Raw genomic sequence first — 9,704 nt, forward strand, 5'->3', positions numbered from 1 at the left:
AGTCTTTCTGTGTGTATTCGGCTAGCATGAGGAGGTTCACCAGGCACCCTGGGCAAGGGACTCTATGAGGATTACCAGTTAGAATGTCCCTGTATCTCTGAATATAAAAACTGGGTAAGAAAACCAGGTTCAAACAGGCAGGTGAGACAACCTGGAGCTGTGCTGCAGAGAGCACTGACTTCATGTTGCTCTTCTAGATTGGAAACAACTTCAACTTTTGCTCCTGGGCTGGGAAAAAAAAAAAAAAAAAAGGGACGTGAAAAGCATTCGGTAAGAGTTATGTTCACGACGCACCTTGCCTGAGCTCAGGCTGGAGGCAGCAATGAGTTTCTCCTGGCTTGGTCCCTCCTCCTCTCACCCCGCAGACTTTTTCCATTGCACAGAACATTCATAACACCTTCCAGACTCGGGCTGGTCTCCAACACTTTGAGACGGACACAAAGCACACCTGACCTCCCCGCTACTGAAGCGGATGTGAAAATAAAGCAAGTTGGCTATTTTTGATGCATGAGTAAAATCAAAACGCACATGTCCTGAAAGAAAGCGGGTGCTGCTGCATGAGCCTGTCACCCAGGATGGCGAGGGTGACCGAGGGGACCCGCTGTAGCACCCAGCTCCAGAGAAACAGCAACCAAACCCCCCGATAGCTGGCATAGTGGTGTGTACACGGCAGCCCTCGTGCTTCGCTAGGTACAGGGCATTTGGATAAGGATATTGCTTTTATTGCCTTTTTCATGTGTTACTCTCTTATTTTAGGGTATGGCTAAAAGACCACGGAGTAAGATTCCCGAGTACTGAGGAAGAGGGATGAGAACCCAGACTCACCGATCCTCATGAGCTTCATTATCATCCTGGTCCTGAGAAAGACAGCACCAAATTTGGAAACTGAAGATGATGTTTTGGCAAGGGCAGGTAAAGCCAATACCAGCAGGAACCGGCTTGCTTATGTTTTGATTTTGAAGTGGGTTATGAAGGATCTGTCCCATAAAGATTCTCCATGCTATAAGCTCCAGCAGCTACCAGGTATTTAGCTGAGAGGTACTTAGGGAGAGAGAGGTTCAGCAGAGCATTCAGGCGCGTGCCCATTGGAATGGCATCCGAAAACACGGCTCAGAAACTTGCTTTCATTTGGGAAACACCCCAGCTCAGTAGGCACATTTTACTGGAAAAGAAAATTTAAGTGCTGAAGAGTAGGATGGAGTTTTCTGCAATGTAATTTTATCTCTGTGAAGGCTTACAGTCATTTTGTTCTAAATCTGCCTCCTGCCCTTGTGTGACTAAAAGAAAATCTGGGGTTTGGGGTTTTTTCTTTTCTAGTTTCTTACCATTACTGTAATGAAAACAGTCCTCAAACATTAACATTAAAAGGTCAATGGCAGGGAACAGGTTGCACTTCAGTAGCCTTCAGGCTTCAAAAATACTGGGGATTTCTAACTCACAACATCTGAATGGTCAGGACGGGGTTGACGGAGAAAAGAAACCCAGTTGCCCTTTTCCTTCAGCCGCAAAGGCCAGTTCGTATTTGTATCTGTGCAGTGAAACGAGGGATCAGGGAGAGAATTTGGTTTGCGATGGAGGTTGGCTGCTATGTCACTGGAGTAGCATCCAGCCGATGCGCCGGGTAATCTTCTCCCCTGCAGAACGCCTTTCCCTGCCCTTTTACAGACAGCAGCAGCGATGCCTGTCGGGGCTTGCAGTGGGTCAGCTGTGATTCCTTGGATCAAATAGCACTACACGCGCCGGCCGCATTTCTCTTGCCTCTCTCCAGCGCCCTGAGCACCTGTGCTGTATGTCACCTAAACCAGTGACCGAAGCCTTTTGGGCTGGATTACGGCCCAGGAAACACTTGCAGCTTTCAGAAAAGCCTGGGACGGGCGCTAGCTGCCTCGGTGGGATGGCAGCTACCCGGCAAACCCAGGGTGCAAATCCTGGGGGTGCAGCTCACTGCCCGAAATATCACTGCTCAGGTGCAGTTTTCTTTACCACAGCAGGTCTTACTTCATATATGTATTTACTGTTAGTAACAGCAATGCTTTTTTACCCAAATGCTTCTGTTCTGCTGCTTCAGAATTGATTTTGCAGCTCAGACCATAAGCTGTTGTGAAGATAAGCTGGAAGCAGACCAGTGCCTGGCCACGGACACCGGGACGAGTTCAGCTCTGGGTTTACTCGGCTTTGCTCGCCTCTCTATTATCATCAGCCAAACCAAAATCTTGGATCCAACTCCCCATGAATGGTGGTAAACTTTGGATCTGAGCTCCTGTAATAAGCAGTTGTTTGCTCTGGCTGGTGGCTTAAGACTCTGTAGAAAAAGATATTTCCAGGTATTATTTCTAAAAGGAGAATGACAGCTGAAAGAAGAACCTTGTCCAGCCAACTCATGTGTCCAACTCTTTGGCTTTCCAGGGCAAATGAGTAACTACAATGGGACGGTGAATGAGATAAATAACAACTAACTGGTATTGTAATGAACCTCGAGCAGTCTGCCTCTGTGGATAACCTGCAAATTATCTCCATTGCCGTTCTGTGAGTTTTTAAAAGCGGCTGCGAGTTATTCGCCAAATCCCATGAAACACAATTGGAAATGAGCAACAAATTCCCAGTGGTCTCATTTGAAAAATCCCTGCCCTATCCCTATAGGGAGGTAGAGCTCCAGGTTAAATACACCATAAAATGCTTGGATTTCTTTGTGTGGGATGGCAGCGTAGAGAGGGAGGGTGATTATGTTGTGCGTCATTAACAGACCATCGAGCCCATGAAGCCATGAGGTTTTGTTACTGGTTCCTGGATAGCTGGGAGGTTAATTTGGCCGTGAAAGCAGAGGCGGATTTTGAAATGAGCTCTGTACCGCCTGACTGCTGCTACGAGTACTGTCAACAGCAGGCTGAGACGGGTGGAAAAAAGAAGGGAACGTAAGACCTGGCAAAGGATCCTTGTGGTCCTTGGGAGGCAAAGTGGGGGACGTGCGCACCGCAGGGACCCCACTGTGTGCCCCAAACCCCAAACTAGCTTCGAACCAGTCGCTGCAGCCAGCAGCCACAGTGCGGCTGGGTGGGTTACCCACCCCCCAGCACTTGGGCAGGTTTTGGAGCCCGTGCTGAGCTCTGCCTTGCTGCGACCTGCCGGCAGCACCGGCCTCGCCGTCGGAGCCTTCTGGGCAATTGGGGTGCTGCCTGCAGTGCAAAAGCTCAGCCTTGTTCCTGGGCTTGAACCAGAAGAACTAACAGCTCTTCCAAAACTACTTTTCAGTTAACCCGTGGGGGATTTGGCTCAGGTAAAGCTTCTGAAGAAATTCTCCGCATCTTGGTCTCTGTGCAACCTTCTAGCTGCTTGAAATTCTAGAAGGAGAGGAAAGGAGGGACAGATCTGGAGCCGCCCTGCTTAATTTGGGTATAAAATATCAGGGAAATCAGTCTTCTGGCTGTACATATTCTCAAAGTACAGCCAATGGTGCAGTGAAGGAGTAAAGTAGGGATCGCTCTTCTCTGGGCAGCAAGCATCTCTGCACCCTCGCTTTTATGTCTGTCCAGCCTCCAGGAAGCAAAAAGCAGAAGATGCTCGATCCCTTCCCCTCCAGCTGGTGTGTGCGTGCCCAGATGAGCACATGCAACCAAAACAGAAACCGGGCTACGGCAAAGGATATGCAGAAGGCACATGACACTGCATATATGTTTGTTTTTAAGATCATCTCTTCATCCTTTCTTCATTAAAAGGCAAACAGCATTTTACGTCTCGTAAGCTCTCACTTTGCAGTTCTCTAGCAAGAGAGTTAATTAGATGTTCTTCACAATTTCTTTACCAAGTGGGTAAGCTGCACAATCCCCATTTTTTAGGCAGACAAACTCCACCAAATCAAAACACCGCTCGCTCACACACGTTCCCCTCGCCCAGACCACGCGAGGTTGAGCGTGGCCACCCGACCAGCCGCCGGACGGCACAGCAGCCACCCGACCAGCCACGGAGCCGGCGCGGTGGCCCATCTGAAAAAAGCAGCCCACACCTAACTCACACATCTGCCCCTCTAATTTACAGCTCGGTAGACGAAGCTGGGAGGCGGGAATCAGCGGGGATGCATTTTAATAATTTCCTTACAGGTGTTTTCAGAGGAATGCTGGAAGGGAGGGGCTGATTGATGGCCTGCCTCTAATTGGCATCCCGATCCCGCCCCAGCTCCGACGCCTTCGGCGGGTGCGATGCTGAGACGGACCAGCTGCCAAGCAGAGCCGCCACTGGCACCTTCGGCTGACCTAAGATGGGCTGGAAGAAAGAGGGATGAGAGAGCGAAGTTATCGCCGCAGAGTCGAGGGGACGCTTCCACGACTTGTAAATGTACCTGCAAGCTTGTAAAGGATTGACTGAAACATGTTTGCAAATATTTGGTATTTGTCAGCAAACCGAGATTGCTTAGCCACTCAGAAGGGAAAAAAAGAGGCACAAAAGTAATAGAAGACATAGCCAAAAACATAGGTCTACAAACAGGATTTCCTAGATTTAAGCTCTGTCAGTGGGGCCACTTACCTTCTATGAGGAATAACGCAATTTCCACCTGCTACGTCAGGTTCAGATATTGCGTGTCTAGGGTTTTGTGAAGATTAATTATGTTTATGCCATAGAGTTTTACCAGCTAGCTGTGGATTTGCAGGAAGAGAGGTATTTCCTAAGGCACCGTGTAGGGCTCTGTACAGCCCAGTAAATAAGCTGATGATTCCCTTGGCTCTGCTCCTCGGGGCATTTCTTAAAAGTGCAGTCTTGGAGCACGCTGTTCTTAAATCAAAGCATAAAAATAACCAAAACAGTATCAAGTGAATTGTAGGAGCTGGCAGAATGGAGGTAATAAACAAAGTTAAAACAGCCTGATAACAATATCCTGTTACTGGAGAAGAATAAGCAATACTCCATGATGGTGAAATATAAAAAACTTTCTTGTGACAAGGCATTGATTTTCCCAAAAAGGAAAGGGAGAACAAACTGCAGCCGTAATGCAGCATGTGTGAGCGCTGAGAGGGTATAACGATGACAGCATTGAATAAGCATCTCATCTCCAAAAGCTGCATGACCTTTAGGAGCATTCAGGATTGCGTGTCTGTTTAGGATGTCATTAAACAAGACGGGCTTCCTCCAACTGAACAGTGCGTAGAAGTAATTGGAACGGTTTTGAAGAGCGAGATTCCAGGCTAGCTAGTTAGCAAACTTGAAAAAACTACATGCCAGTAATAAACCCAACACAAAAAATTAGTTTTGGATAATAGCTCTTTACTCCGTGTTCAAGTTAGTAACCTGGTTTCCATGACATGCCTAGTACAGGTCCCAGTGGTCCCAGTGCTTGGTGTGCTACAGACCGAGGGAGGGATATGGATGTCTTTAAGGCAAAATTAGAGCAACTGGAATAGCCCTCAGGATCTTGGTAGTTGAGCTCCTGGTGAGTGGATGGCTACGTGATTGCTAACAGCTTTGCAAATCTGTGCGGGAGGGAGGGATTGCAGGGAACCGATGGTGCTCAGCCCGAGGTTTAGTACTCTAAAGCTAAGGGTGGTGCTATGAGCATGTCTCTCATGGCCGGGGAAGTTATGAGTGGCATTTGAAAGCCACTCTACAGAGTAGAATAATGAGAGGGAAGAATTGTAAGGTAGCTTGAAGACTGACATTAATTACCCAGTAATTTTCTAGCTGTGATCCGTGAAATACTTGTTGCTGATCCCCAGACAGATGGCTAGTCACATAGGACGGGCTTCTCCTCTTTATTTCCATCTGCTATATTTCATTAAGACAGCTAAAAATAAAAATATCCCTAATGTTATTTTTCCATGTAAGTTACTGCTACAGTGATTTGATGCAACTGTGAATAGAAGAGTTTCTAAGCGACAAGATTTTCTTAATTAATTTGTGATCCTTGGCATGAAAAGTGACTGCAAACCCCTACACTAGACTCATCATGAGCACTACACTTACTTCTAAGTGCTATTTATCTAGAAGAGTCGGTTCAAAACATTTTTTTCTGGTATAAGAGGAGAAAAGAGGCTGCTGTCTCTTCTGAGCAGAAGCAGTTACCATTTTTAGGTCCTAACCAGTTGTAGATGGCGCCTACGATATGGAGATGTAATCCTGGAGATCCTTCAGGCACAAAGTCTTCTTTCCCTCTATGTAGTGGGAATATCTCCAGAAAGAGCTTTTCTGCACAGCTCCAAGCCTCTTTTCGGCCAGCACAGGGCCCAAAACCCCCTTGCGGGGAGCGGGTCATTTGGGGGAGGTTGGTTGGTTCTGTCTTTCACAGATTTTTTGGCTCTATCTAATGTGTCTTTGTGTGTGGTGAAGCTGGGCTCTTGCACACACAGCTCTAGTTCCAGTGTTTAGTTCCTGATGTATTAAAGTGCTCTCCAGGGAAGCTAGAGTCCCCTCTATCCAGATTGCTATTTACTTATTTTCCAAAAGGGACAAAAGCCTGAAACATGTAAGTGCTGATCATGTTTTCTAGTCCTTCCACGCCTTTCCCACAAATTCTTTCAGAGGGGCAGAAACTCTCCCTTATTTCACAATGAAAAAGTTTTAGCGTGTTTTAGAAAAGGAACTGAGAGGTGGCTCAAACGCCCCAGCGTGCGTGCGGAAAGAGGGAGCGGGCAGCCAAGCAGAAGCAGCTTGGTGTGATGAGAAGCTCCAGGGACGTTGCTAACACTTGGTCTCCAGAACTTAAGATGAAATCGGGGGCTGATATCTTAGACCTGCTATTTTTAGTCTCGACTACACAAGCCATTGCCATAGACCTCCTGAATGGCCATCGCAGATGCTTACAAGAGATGAACTCTATTACTTTACCCTACTTTCTAAAGTCTAAAGCAAGCATGCTATTTTAGACAACACAACTCAAAGCGCCGCTAGTACTATGTCTCAGTGACACTGCCTACAACATAGGCGAGAACCTTTGTTCTCAGCCCTCCTTTATTAGTTGCTTCTGCTTAGAAAAGCAAGCAATTTCCTCACCCTCCTGGCAACGTTCCCACGAGGAAATTCCTCCTCCCAAGCCGTAGCCACGGAGCCAGTCATACAATCCTTCCTTCTCTCGGATCACGCTGTTTTCCCATTTGCTTGGGCTTTTGCCACTCACCCCGGCCCGTCACCCCAGGAGAACCTTTGGCTCCGTTCTTGTGCCCGTTCTTCCTCCTCCAAGAGCAATTATTTGAGTTCCACCCTAAGATCACACTGACTTAGGCCCCAGTTTAGCAAAGAATTTTATCACATGCTTAAGTGTAATTGACTTAGACCTTCAATCTGTTTTTAGCTTATCAGAAGCGTGGGTGGGGAAAGCTGTCGCCCTCTTACGCACTCTTGGCTCCCATGGAGGTTGGCCGTTGATGAGCGAAGAGTGTATGTGCATAAAATTGAGCAGAAACTCAGATAAGAAGGACTGCTGCACTGGACTCTATCCAGCATGGTGGCATGTCTTTTAAGACCTAATTATCTTCACACAACACTGCAGAGGTGTCAGCTCCATGGCCTTGACGCTGCAGGTTATTGGGTACTTCTGCCCCAACTCACCACTGCTGCATAGTAATTAAACTGTGCGTAGTCTGTGCCTTGCTCAAACTTTGCCTTGAATATTAGGAGTCCTGAATAAGGACTTCAAGATTAATTCTCAAACTTAGGAACAGAGAATGTGGCTAAGGTTGGCAAAAAGCAATGGTTGCCTCCAGTCCAGAAGAAAAAAAAATCCAGTAATACTAGAATCAGTATTTTATTCTGCTTAAACCACAGTGAAGTTGGATGCAGTAGCACCTCATTTTCCTGGAGGGCCTCATCAGGTCAGTACAAGGCTTAATGACAATAGCTAAAGAAACAGAAAGACACCATGGATTTTGCTTAGCCACTTACAACTTTTACCTTCAAAGTCTGGCATATTTAATTCAGATCATATAAAAATTCCAGTGGTGAAGGGTGGAGAAAATTGAATGTTGAATGAAGACTTTTGTTTTCCTGAACAGAGCTGAAATGAAGAAGAAGCTGGATTGTGATGATCAGATTTCTCCTATAGGTCAGAAGTTCAATGTATCATCAGATTTCATGTCATGGGGCTGTTCTGTTCCTAATTGCAACCAGCCAGGACTCTGCACATCAGTGAGCTTTTACTCTGGGCTCCTTCCATAAGATATATATTGTAGTCAAAGTAGTAACTAAATAATTTTAAATGTATTTTTTTAAGAGTGAATCATTACCTTTCAATTCTACAACACAGCAGAAAATGAAATTAGATGCTGGCTTACATTCATATAAAATATAAACCCAGATACTTAACTGGATCATCATTAGAGCAAGTTTTTTTTACACAAATTTAGTACAAGCATTAAGCTATGAACCTCTGGTAGCTCAGGTTCAAAGGTATCTGGAACCTCACAGGGCTAGAGGAACCAAAACCCTGAGAAACGTGGTCCAAGGGCCCAGGCCCTGACCCCAAACATCAGCTGTGGAGGACGGATGAAATACGGTTGAGCTGAGCTGCGTTCGTGCGGTAGGTGAGACGGGGATCTGTGCAAGCACCACTCTGCAGCACAGGTCCGGAGTGATCCTACTACATAACTAAATGAATTATTTATACATCTCAGGGAGAGAAGCTATAGGCATATCTCAAGCTGAAATAAAAAAAAACCAGCCTAGCACTTAGCTGATGACTGACTTTTTGAATAATTTAAATTCGTCAGACACATCCATGGTGGACTAGCGTGACCTCCAATGGACATCCGTTCATCTGCAGAATTAAATGAGACAGAGTAAACGTGTGAGCTGTTTGGCCAGCCAAATCACAATATTAAATTATGACAGAGGAACACGAGCTGTTACGCAAGGATGATGTGGGGCTATGACTGAGAATCTGGGGTATCATCTCACGTTAATCCAATAGCTAGTGAAGGTTAAGCTACCAATCCTGAACCAACTTTACATCGTGTATGTCTTCTGCAGAGTGCCTTTCTGCACACCTCTGCTTTAAGAAACCTCTGTCTCACGTCGCGATTAACTCTTGGAGAGGTTTTATCCTTCCTACACCCAGGACAGACCATCTTGTGACCTGCAACATGTTCTCTCCTTAATAAATCATCTTCTAAGCATTTTCCTACTGAAAACGGGGCTTTCACAGATTTCAGCATACTCTGGTTTCCCATGTTGGTAAGAATGAGGCTTTTGCTGGTGCCGTAGGACAGCTTTGAGACGTAGGCATCGCCTCGGGTTGGAGAATAGTGCCAGCCAAGAGGAGCAGGACTGCACAGAAGACACGTCTGTGTTCCTCAGATGCTATGAATTTCTCTTGAAGCCAAGAAACCTGAAACTGCAGCGGCAAGTCAGACTTCCTCTCGAGATGGAGTCGAGGCAGGCTAATTTTAGTCACCATGCACTATGCAAATCATCATTCTGTAGCTGAGTTTATTTTTTAAAGTGCTGACTGCCAAACTTGCTGCAGGGCATAGACTCTTCATATGGGTCTTAAAGAGGTTTGAAACCAGCTCTTTGGTTAGCGGTGCTACGTTCCAGATGAAGGGGGGAGTGCTTAAAGGGGTCCTGCTAGAAAGCACACTTTCAATCGGGAAGGTCTAGGTGACTGGTTTAGATCATATGTTGATTTTCTAGCTGGCCAGGATTAGCTGTTAGTGGGTTTTTTGGAATATGTTTTTGGTTCTACATGTAATTTTTCTTTTTCCTTAAAAACTCCCCCGATAAGCTGC

The 9,704-nt window shown here is 46.2% G+C and overlaps 2 long non-coding RNA genes across 2 annotated transcripts; one reads left to right on the top strand and one right to left on the bottom strand.

Moving 5' to 3' along the window:
- The first annotated feature begins 347 nt into the window (after positions 1-347).
- On the top strand, positions 348-4,227 carry LOC142038721 (uncharacterized). The gene is made up of 3 exons (XR_012652683.1): positions 348-658; positions 757-912; positions 4,095-4,227. It is a non-coding gene; the product is annotated as an uncharacterized LOC142038721 (long non-coding RNA).
- Positions 4,061-7,235, bottom strand: LOC142038720 (uncharacterized). The gene is made up of 3 exons (XR_012652682.1): positions 6,976-7,235; positions 5,653-5,770; positions 4,061-4,257 (listed from the first exon to the last, which is right to left on the bottom strand). It is a non-coding gene; the product is annotated as an uncharacterized LOC142038720 (long non-coding RNA).
- Between the last annotated feature and the right edge of the window lie 2,469 nt (positions 7,236-9,704).

This window comes from Buteo buteo, chromosome 13, assembly GCF_964188355.1.
Source record: "Buteo buteo chromosome 13, bButBut1.hap1.1, whole genome shotgun sequence".
NCBI classification, from domain to species: Eukaryota; Metazoa; Chordata; class Aves; order Accipitriformes; family Accipitridae; genus Buteo; species Buteo buteo.